The 7951-nt window shown below is 29.8% G+C and overlaps 1 pseudogene; it reads right to left on the bottom strand.

The window, feature by feature from the left end:
• On the bottom strand, positions 3756-5695 carry LOC107620225 (annotated as a pseudogene).

The raw sequence follows: 7951 nt of genomic DNA, 5'->3' as shown, positions 1-7951 counted from the left end.
CATAATATTATTACAATAGAGCGTATATATTCATAAAAAAAGAAGTTGCAAATTCAATCCCACACATTAACAAATTCACTAATTTAAATATTTCAAAATAAGAAATTTAAATAAAGGCGTAAAGCACTCAAGTTAGAAGTTTACAGCAAATTCAAGTTATGTGCCTTCTTGAACTAATATTCATGTGATGTTAGCACTAACATAGGCACGACTAGAGCAAAGTAGCAAAGAAGAGGCTAAGAGCACCGTTGCAGGTCCTGTCTCAACCAAGATAACCAGCTTTAGAAATGACAAGAGGAGAAGAGAATTGAGAGATTGACCAAGAGACTAAGGTCTCATTGTTTGAGAAAATCAAAGATTTAGAACCATCTCTACCTCTAGAGAGGGAGACTAAATCCTTGAGGGAGAGAAACACATAAATGGAATAACCTGGGGTTCTTTTACAGCTTTCTTCTCCACACGTTGGGCCTGAATTCGTGTCAAATTTCGAATTGGGCTAGGAAACATCGAAATACTGCTTATGAATCGATTTTCTTCCTCTCACACGGAGTTGCTGACAAAATCATGATTTCAGCGATTTTGTGACTTTTCTTGGCGATTCTACACGAACAGCACTGCTCTCACTTGAACAACAAAATCAGAATGGAGAAGGGCTGCAAAATCGCAAAAGCATGCAATTTTTGCGAGTTGAGTCGTGATTTTGACTATCTTGGATGGAAAGGAAAAAAAATAATAGAGAATTTGATGGTAGGATTTGAATAAAAGATGATAAAAATGATGATAAAAATGGGAGGAATAAAATAAGTAATATATTTAATTTAATCTTTTAGTATACATACAAAAATATTTACATATTATATATTATGGAATAATAAAAAAATAAAAATTAATATTTTTTAATTAACAACAACAATAACAAACGATAGAAGATAGTTACAACAAAAATTAGAGAAAATATTCAGTTTGGTCCCTGAAGTTACACTCGAGTCTCAATTTAATCCTTGAAGTTTCAATTGCCTCAATTTAGTCCCTGAATTTTTCAAATTTTAATTACATTAGTCCCTGCGATAGTTTTCGTCGCAGAGTCAATTAAAAAGTTTAAAGACTAAATTGAGGCAATTGAAATTTTAAGGACTAAATTGAGACTTGAATATAATTTCAGGGACCAAATTAGATATTATTTCCAAAAATTAATATATCCTAGTGATTTTTTTTTTTGGGCCAAAATTATGTAATTTCATTACAAAAATTAGTTCAATTTGGACTAAAAAAAATATAATAAAGAGAATAGAAAATTTTAACTTTAATAAAATAACTTTAACATAAAAAAATAGAAAGGTAGAATAAAAATTAAGGGATTTCTTTTTCTTTCTGGCACATTTTTCCTTGCCATCTCCACCTTAGTTACTCAAAGAGGTAGTTCTACCTTTAAATATTTATGCATTTTTTACTAACTAAATTTGCCATATGAGATTTGCTGCTACTACTCTTTTATTGTTCGGATTTTTTTTTTCAATCTCAACTCTGCATCTAGCTGAATCCACCACTCTCATTGTTCTTGAGCTTGAATCATCCATAGCAAATTTGAGAATCTTCAAGCTTGAGTAACGTTTGAACACTCCCAAAAACAATGAAAATCATCCTAGTGTTTAAATTAATATATTCTAATATTTTGTTTTGTATTAAAAATTATAACTAACTTAACAAATTGTATAATTAAAACCCATTAATTTTGGGCTAGGCCCAATAGCTAACAAATAAGATGATATAGTTGTTCTAATTTCCATTTTTCATTCTTGAGGTTTCACGCCGTTCTCCTTTAAGTTGTACGCTAATCTGCTTTTAAGTATGGGCTCTAAGACTAAAAACCAAGAAAAATGTTATAAGTGATGGTTGTCTTCAATATTTTCACCACGTGCTCATGGAGCACATCCATTGTCTTCCTCAATGGAAGAGTCAACGGAGAAAAGTAGATGCTAATTCTTTTTTCTTTTCTTTTTTTGTTTTTTATTCTGAATTAATTCTTTTAACAAATATTTTATACAGTAATCATATTTATTATTTTAAACGACTATTCACATTATTCACGTGATCAATAAAATATAATAGTTATTTTTGATAATTTACATTACATAATTGAATATACGTATAAAACTGTTTTATACACTTATCATATATTAAAATTAAATTCTTTTATTTTTTCCTCTGAAGATTCAGTTTGGAGCAAAATTCAAAAACCGGTCAGTTTCAATTCAGTCTTGCAGATCAAATTTTCGTCTGATTTAGTGGTTCACACGCCATTTTTAATTTGACAGTTTTCACTTATCAATCAAACCACAAAAGTAATCGGTTTTTAATTTATATGATTCGACCGGACAATTTAGTTCGGTTTTCAAATATTAGTTACGAGTATAATTTTGAGTTAATAAAATAATTTTTTTATAAATTATATAAGACAAAAGATATTTTGAAATAAAAAATTTTACATAAATTCTCTCACATAATTATATTACTATTACAAAGTTGTAGAGAATTACTTAAAAAAATTAGAGTATCAACTCAATCTTTGTCTTTTTTTTTTTTAATGACAATGCGACTTTTGACAAAAAGGTCCTTACAGATTACTGTCTTTGATCTTTATAAGACAACATGACTCTTCTGTTAGTACTATCTTTATTTGTTAATGAAAGTCGCTGATGTGTCACGTTAAGTGTCAACAAAAAATGGATAAAAATTAATTTATCTCTAAATTTAAATTGATCATGAATATTTTTTTTTGTCCTTATTCATTCAATTACTACTAATAATATATTCCAGGATTTGATTGAAAATAAAGAAATTATATATGAATTTAAAATAATCTCAAAAAAATTTCAATTATAAGTAGATTTAAATAGTTAAAATTATCCTTATATAATTATAATCTCGTACCCTATATAATCATATAAAAACGTAAATTAAAATACCTCAATTGATGATATGTTGTTTTATTTTCTTAGCTTCTGCTGAGTGCGAGTTTTGATATAAAAGCAAATGCTAATGACAATTATGCTACCTGAAAAACTAGCAAGAGTTTGACCTAAACTTACTGAATTTTTTAAAATTGTATTACTAATTTATTAATCGTGTTTCAATTTTTGTTATTTTTAATTAAAATCACACAAAAAATTATTTACTCAGTGTCATAATAAATAATATTTTTAAATTTAAATAATTTATTAATTAGTTTATATTTATTATTTTATATATTTAAAAATTTATTAAAAAATATTAATATAATTAATATTATAACAAAAAATTTTAATTTCAAAAAAATGTATAATTTTTTTTTAGAATAAATAGATCATTGACAAATAAATTTTTAACCAATTTTATGTTAAAATAATGTCGTTTTAATTAAATGAATAGTGATTTATAAATAAGTTTTAGACTAACTTGGATTTAAAGACAAATTAGTTCTTGTCTGTTGGATAGAAATTGATTTGATAGAAATTGATTTTTCGCGCTGTCATTAGGAGAAAAGGATATTGGTCGAGTTGGTACTTTACTCAAGAAGATTATGACGATTATTGCTAAGAAAAATATATGGAACCAACTCCAAATCAGTCAAGAATGGAATAACTTAATTAATTATAAATATAGTAATTAGTTTTATTTATTTATGATTTAAAATATTGGTTATTAAATGTTTCACCACATTCAAATTAGGAGGAGATATGTTCAGTATCATTACAACATGAATCACGAAAACTGATTCAATTAGCTTCTGTCTTTTCACCCTCCTTCACTTCAAATGCCTAAAACATAATAAATCAAAAAACAGATTCAGAACCATCTAATTTACAAAGAAAAGAAACATCCTAATACCTAACATAAGCATCATCCACGTAAAGATTTTGAATTCATCAAAAAACATTTGGCTAATTTTTTGCTAAAACCATCTTAGTTTCCTAGCATTATATGATGCAGTTGTATTAACAAGCGTAGCAATTGCGAGCACAATTTAAAACCACGAAATATCTACAAAACTACAAATTCATAATCCGAATGGATTAGCCTTACAAGATAAAAAAAATACAAGGTACAAATGCTTGATGTTGTATTAAAACATATATGCTAATGGTTTATCATCATTTACCCACTGCTTGCAACTTCTCTGTTCCTTCGATTGCAGGGAAGTCGTCGTCCTTTGATCGCCTCAAGTCCCCGGCTAACCATCCCAGATTTCTGTAGCCTCCATTCTACAACTTTGAAGCTGCTGCCATTCACCTGAATCACTCACCAAAACCAACAATGGTTTAGCTTCAATGCCATGATCAACTTGTTAGTTCTGCTTGTTGAGTTTTTCTTTTTTTTTTTTAAAGTGATTGTTCACGTAAAAAAATTTTCGTAAAAGATAATTTGATATATTAGACTAAAATATTTAATAATATGCATCAATAGATCTTAATTATATTTACATGAAGACATTTTATGTTAGTAGTCAACTAGTCATTATGTAGCTATAAATAAAAAGGAAAAAAAAGTTCTATGTCTAAGTCTAACTACACTGCTTAATACGATATATGTCAAAATTTCACCTATAATCTTCACACAATGATAATCACCATATTGTAAACCCAAGATACCAATCAATAATAGTCTATTATATTATAAAAAAAAATGTTGAGTACCATCAAATTTAGTAACAGATTTATTAAAAAAATTTGTCAATAACATGTTTATTATTGGAATAAAACCGACGACAATGATCACGTCAATTTTTTCTCTAATTATTACCACAAATTTATTGCCAGAAAACTTAATCTCATGATAATTTTATTATCCGACAATTTTATTGTCAAATTTACCGATAATTCCGTTGGTAAATTCACTGTCAATGTCCGACGCTAAATCCAACGATATTAAGCGTTTTATGGTGGTGTTAATAATTAGATTTATTACTATATAAACGGATACTAATTCTCAAAGTTACTAAATGAACAAAAAGTATTAATCACGAAATTAAATTAACATTAGCAAGTTCATCTAGCTAGATACACTAACCTTAATTCCTCGATCTCTACAAGCCACAAGAACCTTGGTACCGGAATAGCCACTTCAACTTGACCAAGAAACTCAGGCCGGGTTCAGCGTAGTTAGATGTTGACCAGTCCACAATCCAATATAACCAAAATGCACCATTTTAAGTAATGTTACAGGGCTGTTATCTGTGTCTTCAACAAATATTGGTGCGCGTGCACAGACCCAACAACACGTGCCTTCTCTGTCTCCCGTGTTGGCCTAACATCAAGGAGAAGAAACCTCTGTTCATGGCAACTGAAGCATCTTTGGGAAATATGGTTTTCACGGTAGCAGATTCTATGAGCTTCCTAGCACTTACAGAAGTGGTGGTTGAAAGTAAACCCGCTAAATTAATAAATATTTAGTTAATAAATTAATTATTATTTAAAGAAATTAAAAAAATTAATTTTTATAATTTAGAAGAGTAGAAATATTAAAAATACGAATTTTAACACTAATTTTAAAAATTTTAGTCCAAAATTAGACCAATAAACCGAATCAGACGAACCGGCCCACTCCCATAACTTAATCTATGTTTAAAAGCTTGATTCAGCATTTCCTCCCCTTTGAAATTTAAGAAAAACGCTGAGTGAGAGGAGAAGAGCTTCGATAAAAATACCGTAACCTTCATTCTAATTTTAATTTTACGTAACTTTCAATCCAGAATTTCGATTGACGAGCTGTTAGCGACTACGTATTCGTCTCAAATTTTTTTTTACTTCTATCGGAATAAAGTAGTAAGAAAGTGGCGTTTCTCTTCCAGTTCTCTCTCTCCCCAATTTCGTGATTTTAGGGTTTGGGTATTGAGGAACTGAATGGTTTTGATGGTTTAGGTGAACTCTAGCAGCGGATAATCACTGGGTTTTATCCAATAGAGTCGTGGGTAAGGTAAGGAACTGTTAAAACCTTCTGAATCATTGAATTAGTGAACTCTATGATGATTATAGTGATATTGTGTGAAATAGATTGTGTTCTGGTTAATTTGGAGTTCAATTGGGCAGTTTGGAACGAAATCCGAGTAATTAAGTTTAAAGAATTGACGTTTAGAGGCTTGGAGCTTGTGAAAGGAAAGGTTTTTGAGGTGTTCCGAGCCTAGAGAGGAATCGGCTAAGGTATGTTTTGATTTTTCGTAGTTAATATTTAATGTCACGTGAAAACTTAGGCTAGAAGACCTCAAGTTAGGAATGAATTGACGATGATATTGAGTCTATTTGTTGACCCTCTGTCGCAAGATGTGACCGGGTATTTTAACTCCTCAGATTCTCCCATGGGCATGCATATATATGTGGATATTGAATATTATATTTGAGATTGGAGTTTGACTTCTTGGAATATTATTGAGTTTAGAGTTTGACTCCATGGAATATTATATTATTAAGTTTGGAGTTTGACTCCATGGATATTATTTTTGAGCTTGGGGATGCGCGCACAGAGGGACTGTCCAATGGTTAACTACCAGGACATGTCGGGTTGGCTGTATAACCGACAGATGAGACTCATCAGCCGTAGGACAGGCATACATTATTTGCATTTTTTGTTTTGTTTGAGTGTGCATTGTTTTGGTTTGCTTAACTGCTTAACTATGCTTATCTGCTATTTATTCTACATGCTGTAATTGCTTCTCTATCTATGTTTTCCTTACTTGAATTGTATGTGCATATTTTCTAAGAGACCCCTCTTGGCGGAGGTGTGAGAGGGGGTTGCCCCACCGGTGATTTAGAAGATTGGAGGAGATAGAAAGCGAAGTATTAGGTTAAGGTTAGATTTAGAACTTGAATACTACTTTAGATAACTTACCTAATTTTCTGGTTTAGTTGGATCTTTAAGCTGAAATCTGAGTGTCGAAATTCTAGGAATGCCTCTGGCTTTTCCGAGGCCTTTTATATTAAATATGCAGGCACCTTTACCATGCTGAGAACATTCGGTTCTCATTCCATATATATTTTGTTGTTTTTCAGATGTAAGTCGAGAGGCACCTCGTTGAGCGTCTGGAGACCCTCCTTACAAGCAAAGAACTATCTTTTGGACTGTTATATTTTGTTTTAGGCTATGTATATATGTTTATAGAATCTTCGCATGTATATTTTGTGTTTTGTCCCTCTTAGAGGTTGACTTGGAGATATAGGTGTTTATTTTGTAGTTTGAGTTTTATTTCGGGTTATATATATAAAATATTTATTAATATACGATGTTATATTATATTACTTTTTAATTTTGATAACCATACTTCAATTTTAAAAAAGTCTCTTTAATAGTTTAGGTGTTTTTAAAATCACTCTTGATTTTTAAAAACTACAAGTACAGATACATAAAAAACGAGATGTTTTAGTTGTTGAAAAATATAAACACCTTTCTAAAAAATTTTACCAACCCAAATATTAAAAAAAAGTATTAGATCTAAATCTAAAAGTAAAAAAAGACCATCTTAACAATATGCTGATGAGAGTCCAAGTTTCGGTCATAATGAATCTTAACAAATATGGCATAGAGATATGAGTCTAAAACTCTTTATTTCTTTGATTTATACAGAAAATGCTGTAACAACGTGGGATATCTTTTCCTCTTCTTCGACTGTCTATTTTTCAAAATCAAAAAAAAAAAAAAAAAAAATACTTTCCTTTATTTATCTTCTTCTTGAATATTAAGAATGAATATGCACTATCATGTTCAAATCATTTATAATAGAGACACAAAATACCATAACAAGAACACAAATACTACAAAAGAGGAGAAATACACTACTAAGGGGTTATTAGATTTGAAACAATTAAATAGATAAAAAAACAGAATAGCAAACAAAAAATCAAAACGAAAAACAAAAAAATAGGAAGAGGGAGGAAGCAGAATGGGAGATAGAACGAGGAAGGAAGAGAGAGAAGAGAACAAG

This window comes from Arachis ipaensis, chromosome B10, assembly GCF_000816755.2.
Source record: "Arachis ipaensis cultivar K30076 chromosome B10, Araip1.1, whole genome shotgun sequence".
NCBI classification, from domain to species: Eukaryota; Viridiplantae; Streptophyta; class Magnoliopsida; order Fabales; family Fabaceae; genus Arachis; species Arachis ipaensis.
Note: the sequence above shows the minus strand (reverse complement) of the source record. Positions and strands in the feature narration are given on the sequence as shown.